Raw genomic sequence first — 19,532 nt, 5'->3', positions numbered from 1 at the left:
AAACCTCAGACATTCCATCTCTATAGTAATTGAGATATAGCAACAGTGATTCTTGTACAAAGGACATTTATTTAATTCTGTTCAACCAACATTAAGCACTTGCTGAATGCCAGGCAACAACATTTTCTGCCCTTAGAGGAGAGCTAAGATCACAGTAAAAGCAGGCATTAGTAGACATCTGACTCAATAAATGACCAAAGCCTTGAGTCCACTGTTTGCACTGTTGTTTGGGCAACCTTCCTCAGTCATTTTTACATGTGAACTTATAATAACTCTATACTAAAATATTTTGAAAACTCTGTAGCAGCCTTGGATTAATTGAAGACACGAAGGTATCTGAGCACCTGGGCTATGCCTTGAACACACGCATGGTATAAACTCATCAATATTAAATGATTTAAAATATTAGTTGTCACTGGGGTAGGAGTTTTACCTTTGTTTAAGTTTCCAAAGGTGGAAGCACCTTCTTCATGTTTGGCAGGGTCATCCATACTCTATGGAATTTGAGAAATAATAATATTTATGTATTATATTTGTAGATGTTTTATGGTTTTTACCTTTTAATTTACATTGTCTTATTTGATCTTCACCATGTGAGAGTTGGACTGTGAAGAAAGCTGAGCACTGAAGAAATGATGCTTTTGAACTGTGGTGCTGGAGAAGACTCTTGTGAGTCCCTTGGACTACAAGGAGATCCAACCAGTCCATCCTAAAGGAGATCAGCCCTGGGTGTTCATTGGAAGGACTGATGCTGAGGCTGAAACTCCAATATTTTGGCCACTTCATGCGAAGAGTTGATTCATTGGAAAAGACCCTGATGCTGGGAGGGATTGGGGGCAGGAGGAGAAGGGGACGACAGAGGATGAAATGGTTGGATGGCATCCCCGACTCAGTGGACATGGGTTTGGGTGAACTCCGGGAGTTGGTGATGGACAGGGAGGCCTGGTGTGCTGCGATTCATGGGGTCACAAAGAGTCGGACACGACTGAGTGACTGAACTGAACTGAAACCCATGTTAGTTGGCAAGGCAATTCTTATTGTATCCTTTAATTTTTTCCAGCGGAAGCTGAAGTTCCAAGAGTCTAAATAAGCTGTCCAAGATTCTGCAGTAATAAAAAAGTCAGGAGAGTGTAAAAGTACAATTCTTCATTCTTTTCTACCAAATAATTATGCTTCTACCAAAGGTTCCATCAATCACTAAATGCGAAATATGTATACAAAGTGCAGTGCACAGCAGGAGGTGCATGCTAAAACTTATTTCTTCCCCTACTTATTATGTGGGAAGGTAGGAAAAGTGCCTCTTTGAATGGCTTGATTTATTTTTCAGCAGGCTTTGGTTGACTGCCTACCAAAGGCCACACACTGTGCCAGGCTTGGAGGAACAACTGTGGACAAGACACGGTCCTTGCCTTCAAGTTGTTTACTTTCTGCTGCAAAAGACAGACCATCAAATAGGGAGTGATTCCAAAAATGTAGTACCTCTTAGGAGAGGTACCTCCTGAGAGCTCAGGGAGAGACCAGCCCATAAGAGAATTAAAAAAACTAACCCAGGAAATAATCATTCTGGGTGAAATTTGAGAGGTGGAGATTAATTTTCCTCCTTTGAGTGTAGCTTAGGCTTATTGATTTATTTTCAGTAAAAGAATATGGCCAAAGTGGGGTTTCACTTCAGAGATGAGGTTGTAAAAGACACAAAGCTTTTGCCTTGCTCTCTCTAAGGTCTCTTGTTTTGGGAGAAGTCAGCTAGCATGCTGTTAGGACACTCAGTCTATCATGTAGGAGGCTCACATGACAGGGAGCTGAGGCCTTTGCCAGTAGCTAGCAAGGAACTGAGCTTTGCTTCCTATAGCCATATGAGTGTGCCATCTGGGAAGTGGATTTTCTATCCCACAGTGCAGCAGTCCTGGCCAACAGCTTGACTGTAACCTCACAAGAAGCCCTGAGCCAGAACCTCCTAGCTGAGCTGTTTCTAGATTCCTGACCCACAAAAACTATGAGATAATAAGTATGACTTGTGTAAAGCTGCTAAGTTTGCATAATTGTTATATAGCAAACAGATAATATGGGCTTCCCTGGTGGCTTGGTGGTAAAGAATCTGCCTGCCAATGCAGGAGACTTGAGTTTGATCCCTGGGTTGGGAAGATCCCCTGGAGAGGGAAATGGCAACCCACTCACTCTAGTATTCTTGCCTGGGAAATCCCATGGACAGAGGAGCCTGGTGGGCTACAGTCCATGGGGTTGAAAAAGAGTCAGACAGGTTTTAGTCATTAAACAATAATAGATAATACACAGCAAATGGGAGCGGTAGTTGTGAAAGTGTTCTAAGTTGGGGCGAGAATGTGCGCAGAACACAGAAAGGGAGAACATGATGTATTTGAGAAGAGGAAAGCAGTTAAGTATAACTGGGGACTGAGTTAGGGGCAGAAAGGTCTGGAGAAGGGTCTGTAGTGTTATAAGCAGATCATGAGAAGCTTCATAAAGCATTAAAAGGAGTTAAACATTCTTCCTGTAGCCTGTAACAATTCCACAAGGGTGCCCCAAGGGTACGGTATAGTTGACATAAAGCATATGCCCTTTTTATTATACTCTTTCACCTTCAATAATAGCATAATTTCTCTTTGGCTAAAAGTCTTAATAAAGTGAATAGCTATTACATAAGTACTCAGAAAAGTAGAAGTCACAGATTATATGGGTCCTGGAAAAGAGGAGTTAATGACCAGTCTAGCACATAGATCTTCTGACAGGGGTAGGAAGGGTAATGGCTGGTGGCTTCATTTGAGAAATTCCTCTTGAAACTCTACATATTTCATATCTCAGTGAAGCACTGGGCCAAACAAAGGAGGAGGTGAATGGATTTACTCCATTCTAGTTACCTTGGAGTTGCCTGTGAACTGTAACTGAAATGATATTTCTTTCTGGAAAGTTATACCTTGCAATTTCAGGGAGAAATTGTTCTACATTTTGGTCTTTTACTGGCAAAGTTAAATTGTGTGGTTTTGTAACAAGGTCAAAATAATGTTTAAAATGATTGTATGAATGGGTATTACCCCTGCCTATACCTAAAGCTTGTCTAGTCTGCATTTTTGTGCCATTAAGTTGGCACATTTGATGAGAATTCCATTCCTGGCTCAGATAGATGCTTTCTTATGACCATTTTTATCAAGTGTTGCTCATGTCAAAAGTTATGTATACTGAAAGTTCTCAACTCATATGCCACAGGCCCAGAGATTTAGTATATGTTCATGAAAGTCAGACAGAACATCAAGTTGGAGAGTATTCCATACTCTGAAGGGCAGCCGCCACTCAGTTTCTCCCAACTATTGTTTCTCATCCAGAAAAGCAAATTTATAATACCAGACCTTCCAATTTACCAATAAAAGTCAACAATCCAAATTGTATTTGAAATTTCCTACTTTTTGGATTTTTTTTCTTACTTTTTAATTGCTTAGATTGTGAATTCTGTTTGTTAAATGCAATGCATATTAGCACTGAGCAAGCAAAGAACAAAACAAAACAAATCTAAACAAAAAAATATATAGCAAGACGCTGGAATTCCAGTTGAGCTATTTCAAATCCTGAAAGATGACACTGTGAAATTCTGCACTCAATATGCCAGCAAATTTGGAAAACAGCAATGGCCACAAGACTGGAAAAGGTGTTTTCATTCCAATCCCAAAGAAAGGCAATACCAAAGAATGCTCAAACTACTGCACAATTGCACTCATCTCACATGCTAGTCAAGTAGTGTTCAAAATTCTCCAAGCCAGGCTTCAGCAATATGTGAACCATGAAATTCCTGATGTTCAAGCTGGTTTTAGAAAAGGCAGAGGAACCAGAGATCAAATTGCCAACATCCCCTGGATCATGGAAAAAGCAAGAGAGTTCCAGAAAAACATCTATTTCTACTTTATTGACTATGCCAAAGCCTTTGACTGTGTGGATCACAATAAACTGTGGGAAATTCTGAAAGAGATGGGAATACAAGACCACCTGACCTACCTCTTGAGAAACCTGTATGCAGGTCAGGAAGCAACAGTTAGAACTGGACATGGAACAGACTGGTTCCAAATACGAAAAGGAGTACATCAAGGCTGTATATTGTCACCGTGCTTATTTAACTTATATGCAGAGTACATCATGAGACGCCCTGTGCTGGACGAAGTACAGGCTGGAATCAAGATCGCCGGGAAAAATATCAATCACCTCAGATATGCAGATGACACCACCCTTATGGCAGAAAGTGAAGAAGAACTAAAGAGCCTCTTGATGAAAGTGAAAGAGGAGAGTGAAAAAGTTGGCTTAACGCTCAACATTCAGAAAACGAAGATCATGGCATCTGGTCCCATCACTTCATGGGAAATAGATGGGGAAACAGTGGGAACAATGGTTGATTTTATTTTTTTGGGCTCCAAAATCACTGCAGATGGTGATTGCAGCCATGAAATTAAAAGACACTTACTCCTTGGAAGGAAAGTTATGACCAACCTAGACAGCATATTCAAAAGCAGAGGCATTACTTTGCTGACAAAGGTCAGTCTAGTCAAGGCTATGGTTTTTCCAGTGGTCATGTATGGATGTGAGAGTTGGACTATAAAGAAAGCTGAGCACCGAAGAACTGATGCTTTGAACTATGGTGTTGGAGAAGATTCTTGAGAGTCCCTTGGACTGCAAGGAGATCCAACCAGTCCATTCTAAAGGAGATCAGTCCTGGGTGTTCATTGGAAGGACTGATGTTGAAGCTGAAACTCCAGTATTTTGGTCACCTGATGCAAAGAGCTGACTCATTTGAAAAGACCCTGATGCTGGGAAAGATTGAGGGCAGGAAGAGAAGGGGATTACAGAGGATGAGATAGTTGGGTGGCATCACCGACTTGATGGACATGGGTTTGCATAGACTTCTGGAGTCGGTGATGGACAGGGAGGGCTGGGGTGCTACGGTTCATGGGGTTGCAGAGTCGGACACGACTGAGAGACTAAACTAAACTGAACTGATATAGATTGGATGCAGGTTCTAGTGTGCTATCATGGGTTTCCAGTTTGCTATCTCTATATTAAAAATATAATATCTGTGCTTCCTCAAAATTCATCTTCCAAAAGCAGCCAGAGTGTTCTATCTAAATGCCGTTCTCTCTGCAGTTCTGCAGTGGCTTCCCCTTTATTAATTCCAAGTTTCCTTACAAAGTGTATGAGGTCCTCTAGGATCTGAATCTGGCCTTTGCTTCCTTGTCCAGCTTTGTATGTTCCTCAATTGTCAGCTACTCTCATATCCACTTTGCCTAGAACAATTCAGAATTATGAAGGTTATCAGAAAGCCCTTCCTGGTTTAGTATTTGTGCAGGATTTTTCATTTTATTAAATAAAATATTATTAATAGTTGCAGTTGAATAAGGTCAGATAGATTTACTCTACTTTATACTTTCAGCTTTTCTAGTAATGATGAGTGGCATATATATTATTAAAGAGAGTTCTGTTTATAATATGTAGCTAAATCTGAAAGACAATCAATAATAATCTTCCTTCATTCAGGCCTTTCCAGGCATAATATAATTATAACTAGTGTTGCATGTGTACAACTATCACCTACCATTTAATTATTATCTCCCTTTCAAAGACACAATGCCGAGTATTTGCTAATTAGAAAAAAAGATGAGTAGGTATTATTCAACCTTTTGGTCTCAGGGAGTAAAGAAGAAGTATTTAATGTTGCCAGCTAATTAAACTCAAACATTTGTATGTATCATATATGCAAATATATGATACATGTATACAATGGAATATTACTCTGTCATAAACAGGAATACATTTGAGTCAGTTTTAGTGAGGTGGATGAACCTAGAGTCTTTTATACAGAATGAGGTAAGTCAGAAAGAGAAAAACAAATATTGTGTATTAATACATATACATGGAATCTGGAAAGATGGAACTGATGAACCCATTTGTCAGGCAGCCATGGAGATGCAGACATGAAGAACAGACTTGTCGACACAGTGAAGGAGGGAGCGGGTAGGACAAATAGAGTAACATTGAAATATATTCATTACCATATGTAAAATAGATAGCCAATGGGAATTTGCTGTATGATGCAGGGAGCTCAAACCTGATGCTCTGTGACAACCTAGAGGGGTGAGATGGGGTGGGAGATGGGAAGGAGGTTTGGGAGGGAGGTTCAGGAGGTAGGGGACATATATATGCCTATGGTTGATTCATGTTGATGTATGGCAAAAACCAACGCAATACTATTAAGCAATTATTCTCCTATTAAAATGAATAATTAAAAAAGAATAATTATGCTTAATGTTATACTTGGTAACATCCAGATAGCCAATGGTAGATTTTTTTGTTTTAATGTACAAAGATTATCTTATTTCAATTTTTGAAAGAATTTTATTTTTTAAATTAGTTGTTGAAAACGTGTTGTAGGTTCACCAATATTAAAAAATAATTTTATGACAATTTATAAATATTTTAAATTATATAATTTTAATTATTTTAACATCCTCCTTCACTTTTAAAAGTGTCCCACTTTGGACAATAAATTCTATGATCCTCTTACTTAATTTCTTCTGCATTCCAACCACTCAAAACCACTGGTAATCTGCTCAGTTCACTGAACTGTTTCTCTGAGTCTTCGCTCATGCAAGTTCTTCTGTTTGGCTTGACACCATTCCCACTTTCATACCATCTTAACCTCCCCTTCCCTCAAAGTTTAATTTACACTCATCATTTAGTAATTAGTATGGATGCATATGTATGTGTTAGCAAAGAACAAATTTTACAAGGGTGATGCAATATGATCTAGGGAATTAAATTTCTGTTCAGTATTAAAGTAAAGCAAAATTAATCCAGAGATCATGATCTCCAGGAAACTTTATATTATACTAAACCATATGGGCGGCTATTTCCCAACTTGATTTCAGCTTATTGGTGGCTACACTGTTTTGCCAGAGGCTAGCACAATGCTGACATGCATCTGCCTGTTAACAATCTATGATACAAAATAAAGAGTAAATAAACAAATATGGATAAAAAGGATGTGATCTAATGTCCTTAGTTCCTCATTAACCTCTTGGCTAGTTTTCCCTGGAATAGAAACAAAGGGCAATGGGTTTTATCCTGGTTTCACATGAGGATGATTTGTTACCACCCACGCATCCCTATTTCTAGGCTAATATGTACTCTCTGAAAGGAATGGGTGCCAGTGACATCTGTATCCCATAACAGTACTTCTCCAAACAGTACGGTGCCATGTTTATCCTTCCTGTCCCCGCAGGATATGGTTCCATTTCTTGGCTGTTATTCACCAGAGTTGTGTTTTCCTTTCATTTGGGAAATAGAATGGATTTTTAGTTTGTATTTTTCATTACTGGCTCAGCAATATGGAACCAAAAAGACTTCTGTCTGACCTTGTTTTTCAAGATAAAAAAAATCTAAAGTTTGGACTTCATATATGAAGCCAAGTGGAGAAGACTAACATTTGTTTTGTCCTCTGTCTGCAAAGTATGGCAGGAACTGACTCTGGTTTAATTCTGAAGAAAAGAGCATCAGAGACACTGTAATTGTAGCAGTCCATGATGCCTCAATTAGAGACATCACCATAGTTTAAGCTGCCAGTATTTTGTAGTCACTCACTTATGAACCTCAGAAAATGTGAGCACCAGCTCTTTACATGACAAATTTGTAATGGTCACGAGGGAAGGTTCCGATATATCTCTCTCTGTCAGTTGTATAAAAGATAGTCGTATTTGCTAGTTTGGTGGCATCTATGCAAAAGCTTGATGGAGAGGAAGAAATCATGTTCCACACATATGTTAATGAAATGGAAGCTAAAACTTTCTCAAATGAAAGGAAGGAGGCTAGTGTCTGACAAGAGAACATTAAAATAATCAGGCAGCTTGTATGTATGTTAGTGTCTGTAAGTTAATAAGTTCAGCTTTGTCAGACTTCCCTGGTGGTTCAGTGATCCCAATGCAGGGAGCATAGGTTTGATCCCTGATCAGGAATTAAGATCCTGCATGCTACATGGTACGGCCAAAAAAGTTAAAAGATAAATAATTTCAGTTCTATCAAGATCTACTGCGTGCACAGACCCTGTCCTTGCTGGATAAGTTGGGTGAGGTCAGTATTTATACTCATAGCAGGATCTCTATGAAAATGCAAAGTGTCAACCCATTTCCTGAAATTATGAATGAGAAAACAAAGCTAAGACATATCCAGGTCAGACACAGAAAATTTTTAATCATACAATTAGAATGTTAGTAATAGAGAAGTAATACGAATATACTTAATACCACTAAATTGTACACTTGGAGAAAGAGGATGTTAGAAGTAGAAAGGGGACACTATTATGTAGCACCAGCCTTTTATTTTACGGATTAAGAGAATGAATCCTATGGATGTTAATGCAACTGGGAAGACTGAAAGACTGCAGAAGATGTTGATGGAACCTTCCCAAGCTTTCCTCTGGTGGTGGGGGTAACACCCACTAAAGTGTTTTGATTATGTCTTAAGTCATGTTTGTTCAAATATGAGTGAAAGATTTATTGGGCACTTAACTATGTACTGGGCACTGGACAGTGGCTTGGATATGAGTGAAATGCTGCCAGTTCAGCTAAAATGGTTAGAAGCAATTACCTCTTCTAAAATTGATGGCAGTTCCTCACCTTGCAAACACCAGTGCATGCACAGTTAAAACAGATTATTAAGGAGGCATTTAATCTCTCACTATTACTTTACTTTTTAGTAAGGGATGAAATATTAGAGGGCTTCTCAGGTGGCTCCGGAGAAGGCAATGGCAAGCCATTCCAATACGCTTGCCTGGACAATCCCATGGACGGAGGAGCCTGGTAGGCTGCAGTCCATGGGGTCGCTACGAGTTGGACACGACTGAGCAACTTCACTGTTACTTTTCACTTTCATGCATTGGAGAAGGAAATGGCAACCCACTCCAGTGGTTCTTGCCTGGAGAAGCCCAGGGATGGTGGAGCCTGGTGGGCTGCTCTCTATGGGGTCACACAGAGTTGGACACGACTGAAGTGACTTAGCAGCAGCAGCAGCAGGTGGCTCAGTGGTAAGGAATCTGCCTGCCAAAGCAGGAGAATCAGGAGACTTGGGTTGATCTCTGGGTCGGGAATATCTTATGGAGTAGGAAATGGCAACCCACTCCAGTATCCTTGCCTAGAAAATTCCATGGACAGAGGAGCCTGGAGGGCTACAGTTTATGAGGTCACAAAGGGTCAGGCACAACTGAGCAAGCACACATGAAGTATTAGAAAATGTCAGTATTTAGCTTTCAAATTGTATCAGAAAGCCTCAAAGCAAATACAGTAGAGATGATGAGGTTCAACTGAGAGAGGAAGAAATGATAAAATGTTTTTGACATAATTTGTATTCTATGTATTATTAGTGCTGTGTGTATTTACTTATTCATTTATTTATGTGATGACCATTTGAGTGTTTGCTATATGCCAGACACTGTTTGAAACCTTGGATACATGGATGCATCGATGTGAGAAAGATCAAGTTCTTGTTCTTAGAGGACTTGTAGTCATGTCCATAATATGACTTACAGACTTATAGTGGAGGAACATTGAAGTGAAGTCACTCAGTTGTGTCCGACTCTTTGCGACTTCATGGACTGTAGCCTACCAGGCTTCTCTGTCTATGGGATTTTCCAGGCAAGAGTACTGGAGTGGGGTGCCATTTCCTTCTCCAGGAGATCTTCCCAACCCAGGGATTGAACCTGGGTCTCCCGCATTGTAGGCAGACACTTACCGTCTGAGCCACCAGGGAAGGAACATTAATAGCTGTATATTTCTCTATAAATATTTTTTCATGCAGAATTTTGAAAAATTAAATTTATAGCAAAAAACCTGATCTTTTTTAAATTAAAAGTTTTGTTAGAACTATTAATTATAGTAGAATTTGAATGCTAGTTCATAAATTCCTGATGAAAAGGAAGAAGCCTCAAGGTAGTTAGACATTTTTATTGTAAATGTCTACCTTGAGGTTTTCATACATACTTCACATATTAGAATGAGAAGCTTCTGCATAATTATTTTTTTATATTTTAAATATATTATTGTTCTCAGAGCCTCATTCATATTTAATAGGTCTGAGTGAGATTTGGACATTAGAATTAAAAAAAAAGTCTTCTCAGGTGATCTGATATTCCAGTATTGAGAACCACTGTTATAAGTCACTGTTTCTTAAAAAGTTATAGTTAAGATCATTTTGAATGGTTCTAGATCATTTTCAGTTTTCAAGGTTATTTTTTTTAATGGAACTAGTTGCTTTTTAAAGTTTCATCTTAATTACAATAATCCAGTAATAACCTGAATGTTTGTGATAGAGGAACAGATAAACTATATCATATATTATCCAACATATACATCTGTGATAAATGAATGTCAGCATACTATCAAAAGAGAAGAATCCCTGATAAATATTCAAACATGGAGAACTTAAAAAATTAAAAATATTAATATCAAGAAATATAAACTATTTTCATTTTTTAAAATTATAGTTGATTTATAATATTATATTAGTTTCAGATGTACAATATAGTGATTCAATATTTTTATACTCTAAGTTATAAAATATTGGCTATATTCGCTGTGCTATACAGTATACCCTTGTATCTAATATGTTTTATACATAGCAGTTTAGTGATTTTTTAATATATACCAGAAAAAATATGTAAGTAGCCCATCACTATTATTGATTAGGACAAGTAAAAGGTTATGAAAAGTGGGTTAGTTCACAAACAGATTATCTACCTACATATGTATTTATCAATATCTATATCTATCTAGCTACTGATATATATATATATATATATATATATATATATATCTTTCCAAATCTATTTATCTGTATGTTGCTTATCTATTTAACTATCTATCCATCATTTCTGTAAGAGTTCAGTTGGCAAAGTTGTGAAGGTAAAATACAAATGATTGAATTTTATAAAATCTGGGCCAAATTTTGAGATAAGAAAGGAAATAAGAAAGACCAAGGAATTTGGGAGACAAAAGGGACTTTGTTTCCTGCTTTTAGAACTAACACCCAAAAAAGATTTCCTTTTCATTATAGGGTACTGGAATGCAAAAGTAGGAAGTCAAAAACCACCTGGAGTAACAGGCAAATTTGGACTTGGAGTACAGAATGAAGCAAGGAAAAGGCTAATAGAGTTTTGCCAAGAAAATGCACTGATCATGGCAAACACTCTCTTCCAACAACACAAGAGAAGACTCTACACATGGACAGCACCAGATGGTCAACACCGAAATCAGATTGATTATATTCTTTGCAGCCAAAGATGGAGAAACTCTATACAGTCAGCAAAAATAAGACTGGGAGCTGACTGTGGCTCAGATCATGAACTCCTTACTGCCAAATTCACACTTAAATTAAAAAAGTGGGGAAAACCACTAGACTATTCAGGTATGACCTAAATCAAATCCCTTATGATTATACAGTGGTAGTGAGAAATAGATTTAAGGGACTAGATCTGACAGATAGAGTGCCTGATGAGCTATGGATGGAGGTTTTTGACAATTTCAGGAGACAGGGATCAAGACATCCCCAAGGAAAAAAAAAATGCAAAGAAGCAAAATGGCTGTCTGAGGTGGCCTTACAAATAGCTGTGAAAAGAAGAGAAGCAAAAAGCAAAGGAGCAAAGGAAAGATATACCCATTTGAATGCAGATTCCAAAGAATAGCAAGGAGAGACAAGAAAGCCTTCCTCAGTGATCAATGCAAAGAAATAGAGGAAAACAATAGAATGCGAAAGACTAGGGATCTCTTCAAGAAAATTAGAGATACCAAGGGGACATTTCATGTAAAGATGGGCTCAATAAAGGATAGAAATCGTATGGACCTAAACAAAGCAGAAGATATTAAGAAGAGATGGCAAGAATACACAGAAGAACTGTACAAAAAAGATCTTCACGACCCAAATAATCACAATGGTGTGATCACTCACCTAGAGCCAGATATCCTGGAATGTTTAAGTCAAGTGGGCCTTAGAAAGCATCACTCTGAACAAAGCTAGTTGAGGTGATGGAATTCCAGTTGAACTATTTCAAATCCTAAAAGATGATGCTGTGAAAGTGCTGCACTCAATATGCCAGCAAATTTGGAAAACTCATCAGTGGCCATGGGACTGGAAAAGTTCATTTTTCATTCCAATCCCAAAGAAAGGCAATACCAAAGAATGCTCAAACTACCGCATAATTGCATCCATCTCACACGCTAGTAAAGAAATGCTCAAAATTCTCCAAGCAAGGTTTCAATAATACGTGAACTGTGAACTTCGAGATGTTCAAGCTGGTTTTAGAAAAGGCAGTAGAACTAGAGATCAAACATTCACTGGATCATGGGAAAAGCAAGAGAGTTTGAGAAAAACATATTTCTGCTTTATAGACTATGCCAAAGCCTTTGACTGTGTGGATTACAATAAACTGAGGAAAATTCTGAAAGAGATGGGAATACCAGGCCACCTGACCTGCCTTTTGAGAAATCTATATGCAGTTCAAGAAGCAACAGTTAGAACTGGACATGGAACAACAGACTGGTTCCAAATAGGAAAAGGAGTACGTCAAGGTTGTATATTGTCACTGTGCTTATTTAACTTCTATGCAGAGTACATCATGAGAAACACTGGGATGGAAGAAGCACAAGCTGGAATCAAGATTGCCAGGAGAAATATCAATAACCTTAGATATGCATGTGACACCACCCTTACGGCAGAAAGTGAAGAGGAACTAAAGAGCCTCTTGATGAAAGTGAAAGAGGAGAGTGAAAAAGTTGGCTTAAAGCTCAACATTCAGAAAACAAAGATCATGGCATGTGGTCCCATTGCTTCATGGCAAATAGATGGGGAAACAGTGGTAACAGTGGCTGACTTAATTTTTGAGGGCTCCAAAATTGCCGGGGACCAGCCCCAGCTGATCCAAGGTATTCGAAGGAGAGACGGCCTAGGCGACTATTTATATGCTAATTAGAGATATAAAGAATAATAGAATGAGGATAGCTCAGTAGGAAAATTCAGTGGAGAAAAGAGGCTGAGTAGCTTGGTTTACGCGGGAGACCAATAAAACTTCAAGACAAGAAGTTTGCACCACTTACGTAGGCCGCAGGCGCCCTCTCGAATAGCGGAAGGTGCCTCACCCTAGACACCTTCTCGAGTGGGTCTTAGAAGCCCAGGCATAATTAGTAAGCGTGGTGGGTTCCGCGCTCCAGATGGAGACTTCAGCCAGAATGTGAAAAGAATGACATGGGGAGACCAAGCGCTGGTGAGCAAGGCCCGTAGCTTTATTTTCAACAGGGGCTTTTATACCCTAAGTTACACATAGAGGATAATAGGGGATGCAAAGTCAGCAGTCTTTGATTCTTATCAAAAACCAGGGTTTCTTTCCTGCAAATTTATCGTATACAAATGGTTTAGGTGATTTACATCATCTTCTGGCCAGAAGGCCTACTAACATTTTATGACCCTTGACAAGGACTTATCAACAAAGACTTATTTTCTCTAAGAGTAATTATTTTAAGGTTTGGCGCCATCTTCCGAAGGTAAAATTGCATTCCTATAGGGTGGATGTGTAATGGGTTTACAACAAAGGAAAGAATTTATTACCTTAAGGGTCTAAAGTTACTAACACCAAGGCCACTACTTATTTTTTTCTATATACCAACTATATTAATTAATACACATTCAAGGATACAATTCAGGGGATGTGAAAACTTGGCAACAAGCATTGACTCATCAATGAAATCCTTTACTAGTCTTATTCTGACAGTTTCTAATTCTCTGAGAGGCTCTAAGCTATTTGAATATCTTAAGCTTCCCGTGCCTCTCGAGGCTGGGAGACTGTAAACAATCATATGCATAGCTGTAGGAGTCCGGGTAAACTTGTCAGGTGAGTTAGAGAGCCATCTGAGGGGTTTGGATTTAAACAGTCCTAATTGCCCAGGAATTTTATTAATTGGAGCTGTAAGTTAACTCTTTGACAGAGAGAGCGAGATGGTGGTAGGGGACAGCCCCCAGTAAAGTCAGAGGTGAGAGCACAAAGAAATAAAATAGGCAGACTCTGGTTTTTTGGGGGAAGATACTCGAGAATATCCGGGGGGACTCCCGAGGCTCGATCCCGCCTTTGCGTATGCCGAGCCTCCTTCCTCATGACCTTTGTCACGAACGGAATGTCTCTCGCCGGCTCCCGGCACAAAATCACTGTAGATGGTGACTCCAGCCATGAGATTAAAAGACACTTTCTCATTGGAAGGAAAGTTATGACCAACCTAGACAGTATATTAAAAAGCAGAGACATTACTTTGCCAACAAAGGTCCATATAGTCAAAGCTATGGTTTTTCCAGTAGTCACATATGGATGTGAGAGTTGGACCATAAATAAAGCTGAGCACCGAAGAATTGATGCTTTTGAACTGTGGTGTTGGAGAAGACTCTTGAGAGGTCCTTGGACTGCAAGGAGATCCAGCCAGTCCATCCTGAAGGAAATCAATCCTGAATATTCATTGGAAGGACTGATGTTGAAGCTGAAACTCCAGTACTTTGGCCACCTGATGTGAAGAGCTGACTCATTTAAGAAGACCCTGATGCTGGGAAAGATTGAAGGCAGGAGGCGAAGGGGATGACAGAGGATGAGATGGTTAGATGGCATCACTGACTCAATGGACATGAGTTTGAGTAAGCTCCGGAAGTTGGTGATGGACAGGGAAGTGCAGCATTCTGCAGTCCATGGGATTTCAAAAAGTCGGACATGACTGAGCGACTGACCTGAACTGACTGAATATAAATGATAAGATGTAAAACAAAGAATTTAAGGACAAAGATCATATTCTTTGTTAATGTGCTTGGATTAAGATAGTTAAAAATGAATGAAATATGTGGTATGATTGACATTCTTTTGTGTAAATGAAGAAGCCTCAATGTTATTCTTGCCTTGGTGGATGACCAACCTTCCTCTCTGTAGAGATGGATTGGATTGAGTTACCATGAAACAGCACTTCAGGCACTATCTCCATCTTTGAGCATTGAGATCATCCATAATGCTATAGCAGAGAGGACAAAGAGTAATATCCAAAAAGAAAATGCTGCTTAAAATCCACATAATGAGGAGATATTTTCATTGGTTCTGTAGATGTCACCCTGTCCACTCTAAGACGTTGGCATATGGTGAGTAGTTCTGTGAGTATGGACAGAGGGAGATCAGTAATGGTAGAGAGATCAGTGAAATCCCCAAAGGTGATGAGTTTTTTATCACTAGTTAAGCAGAATAGTCAGAGTGACTCAACAGTTTTATCTTCTATAGTGGGAAATTTATTGGAAAATAGTGAGAAATTCATTGAGGAGTATTCTGAGTGACTCTGTCTCATGGAAGTGAACATCTTAATGAGTTAGTGAGGCCAGGCAAGGAAGCTGCAGACACAAGGGGAGTAGTGGTCCTGTCTTCTGTCTCTGAAGATGGTTTGAGGATGTCACATCCAGCATAGTGATCCTACTCAGGGTGAAACTTGACAGTGAGCTGACAATAAATTTCTCACTGCACTTGGGTAAGACAACATACATTTGCTGTTGTCGTTTAGTTGTTAAGTCATGCCCGAATGTTTGCGACCCCGTGGACTGACTGTAGCCCACCAGGTTCCTCTGTGCATGGTATTTCCCAGGCAAAAATACTGGAGTGAGTTGCCATTTCCTTCTGCAGTAGATCTTCCCGGACCGAGGATCGAACCCATGTCTCCTGCTTGGACAGCATACGTGGATTAGTGCATTTTTTCTTTCATGGTGCATGAACTTCTGATTTTCAGTGATGCCCTTTGTTCTGTAAGTCAGTGTCTCCTTATTCCTTAATCTACCTGGTTATTAAATGAGACAAGGTTGGAAATGAAATTGTCTTAAAGAGTGGTATTTACAGCTAGCTGGCCCTGAATATTAATCCATAATTTAATATAAAGATAAAGAGGTTAAGTGATCGACCCAAGTCTTTGAGCAGTGTATACATTCATCTCAGCTGTCTTTTTTCAAAGGCAACTTAGGTATCTTCCCATGGGAGAAAAGCCAGGTATCATAACTAAATTACTCTGGATCCTGTTGTTAAATCACAGGCATTGTCTTGTTGCTGAGCACATACTTTATGATTATGTTAGCTATCGTAAAGACTTGACACCAAGGGAGATGTATGCTGGGATGAAAACATCTTTTACTCATCAAGGCATTTCTCCTAAGGAGATGTTTCCTGATTGGTGCTTTAGTATTCTGGCTACACTGGTGTTCAAAAAGACATCATTTCTCCTCTCTCAACATCTCTCTCTCTCTATTTTCTTTTTTATTCATTCATTAAAAATATTATAAACCTATTACAAGCCAGATACTGTTAGGCTCCAACAAAATAGATTGAACAAACGGACATAATTTTACCTCAAGGGTCATATATTCTTATTCCAAATAAACACGTTTAATCACACTAGAAAGTAATATGTAAAATTTTAGGAAAGTAAAGGGAACAATGAGAGTAATTAGGAGAACTTGGAAATGGAGCTTCCTGGAAGAACTAATGTCTTGGCCAAGTCCTAAAACCTAAAAAGGAGTAAGCCACGTGAAGTAAGAAGCTGGGGTAGAGCATGTGGAAGAAAGGAGGGACAAAAAGGTCCAAGGCCAGGAAAGAACACGTCTTTCAAGGGACTGAAAGTTTCCACCGTGTCTGGATTGTGGGAGTGCACTGGGAAGTTGCACGTGACATCACATAATTATACTTTCTGAAACCTTTTTAAGGAGGATGAACCTTATCTTGGGAGCAACGAAGAGGTATTGAAGGCCTTTAAATTTGGCCTGACATGGATGAATTTGCATTTTAGAAACATTTTGTTCTCTCCTCTCTTTTTCTTTCTTAATATACATATGGTATATATTATGAAATATAAGGTAGATTGAACTTTTTCAGGTGTTTGCACTGTGGAAAAGGCTCCCCCGCCCATAGCTGAGCTGGTAAAGAACCCACCTATCAATGCAGGAGATACAAGAGATGTGGGTTTGATCCTCGGGTTGGGACGATCCTTTGGAGAAGGAAATGGTAACCCACTTCAGTGCTCTTGCCTGAAAAATTCCATGGACAGACGGAGCCTGGTGGGCTATATAGTTCACGGGGTCAGAAAGCATTGAACATGACTGAGCAGGCACGCACGCTGTGGAAGAGTCTGGAAACAATCTGGTAAACTCTAGTGGGAGATATAAATCGTAAATTAGTTGCATGGCATCCAACAAACAGTGACTATGACAGCGGTCTTCTGATAACTTTGTTTAGAAAATACTGCTGACTGATGATATCATAGACGTCACTTGTCTGCAACGTCTGCTGTTAAACGGAGCAAGTAAAGGAGTTGTTGATGAATTGTGTCTTTTAGTTGCAGGTGACAGAAATCAAAGTTGGCCTAACTTCAGCAGGAATGGGAGTATATCAGTTCATTTATTGAAGGGGCTGGAGTGGTTGGAAGCAGAGATTTGATCCATCTTCCTACTTGTTTACTTTATATCTCACGTGCATTATCCATGAGGAATAAGAGAGAATGCTGGCTCTTCAGGTGTCTTAGATTAGATTCTTCAGAAGCAGATCCTGAAAGTGATTTATTAGGAAGTGTGCCTTTAAAAATCTGATCGAGGGATGGAGACTGGAGACAGGAAAGGGAAGGAAGTTAAACAAAGTTGTGAAACCAAGCAAAGCCCCACAGAAGGTAGCTATGGCTTCACTCCCAGTGGGACCCTGGAGATGGAGTTGATCTCTCAGCCTTATCCCAATTAACATGTGCCGCTAGAGAAATGTTAAGTTTCTAGGCACTTTCAGCTATATGTGTGCATGTGGGAATTTAGCATCCTGAGGACAATCCTTCAACAGAGAGAAGCAGGTATGTGAAAATGGTGACAAGATCAGTAAGCATGTGAATGGGGCATTAACATATCTGCTCTGTCTTCACTTCCTTCCCAACAACCCTTTCTTACCCTCCTCTCTCCTCAACAGTTTCTGTTAAATCACAGATTCAAGTTTGATTGAAGGGTGGTAAAACATCCACTCTTTCTTTCTATCACTGTGACCTGCAGTGATGGTGAAATATTATGTTTGGTGCAGTTTAGGCCATATGTCTGGCTGCAAACCAGAATGAGACTGTATATCACTAGAGGCAAAGGAAAGGGGATTCTAGTCAAACGGATATTATGCATGTTTCCTGAGCACCATATCAATATGGTCTCCATTCAGTCTCATATTTTACATTGAAGCATTATATAGAACTAACTCCCCAAGGACAACAGCCAGGGAGATAAAGCCAGACCACTGTTGTACTAGTCTGTGTTCTTACACAACAATCAGATGTGTTAACTTAGGCAGAAAAAGAATTCATAGCTCAAAGAGGCATAGCAAGCCTGGAGAACTAGGATAGACAAGAATGAAATGAGACCTCTACAGCCAATTTCCAGACCCAAGAATCATCTGGCAAGTACGGTTACCACCACATACCCACTGCCATCATGGCCAGGACCTACCTTGTAGGGCACTTGCTGTGGGGGCACCTGGACACTCATCTTCATGCAGGGAGTCAGCTCTAACTAACTCTGCATTCACAATAAGTACATAGTGAAGATATTTTATTTAGGTTTCCTTATGAGTTGGATAGAGGGGCATGTGGCCTGGAAGACAGCAACAAATCCATCTACCAGCTCCCATTTGGGAGTTGTCAAGTTGAGAAAAAATATTTTAGAGCTTTTGGAAAATGCATTTTATTTAGACTAGCTGTCATTTTTCTTGGCTTGTGAAATTATTAATATTACTCTAGCGTGGAGAAGGCAATGGCAACCCACTCCAGTACTTGTGCCTGGAAAATCCCATGGACGGAAGAGCCTGGTGGGCTGCAGTCCATGGGGTCGCTGGGAGTCCGACACGACTGAGCGACTTCACTTTCACTTCTCACTTTCATGCACTGGAGAAGGGAATGGCAACCCACTCCAGTGTTCTTGCCTGGAGAATCCCAGGGATGGGGGAGCCTGGTGGGCTGCCGTCTATGGGGTCACACAGAGTTGGACACGACTGAAGTGACTTAGCAGCAGCAGCGTCAGTGCAGTTTATGAAGAGGCAGCGTATTATTGTATTTAGTGCTTGATGCTCCTAAGTACCATGGGACATCCAAAGAAACATCACGGGAGCAATACGTGATGGATTTTCTTTCCTGGACATTTGGCTTACTGATCAGTGGGCTCTTCTGAAGCTCTAAGCCAAAAAAAAAAAAAAAATACTTTTTGAAGTATACTTTGCCTGCCTATAGTACATGCTGCAGAGCTGCAGAACTTCCTTGAAAAACAAAAACATCCTGTGTCTCTCTGGAGGGGCTGAGAAAAGCACAGCTTGCTCAACTGGTCTGCCTTGGGCAATTGTGATGGAAGTGAAATTGCAATCAGGAGCCACAGTAGTCCCTTTTGTGTATTCGATCCTCTCCTTCAGAAATACAGTTACTTGCTCATTCTTTTCTCTT

The sequence above is a fragment of the Bos indicus genome, chromosome 3 (genome assembly GCF_029378745.1).
Source record: "Bos indicus isolate NIAB-ARS_2022 breed Sahiwal x Tharparkar chromosome 3, NIAB-ARS_B.indTharparkar_mat_pri_1.0, whole genome shotgun sequence".
Taxonomy (NCBI): Eukaryota; Metazoa; Chordata; class Mammalia; order Artiodactyla; family Bovidae; genus Bos; species Bos indicus.
This window is presented reverse-complemented; position numbering follows the sequence as displayed.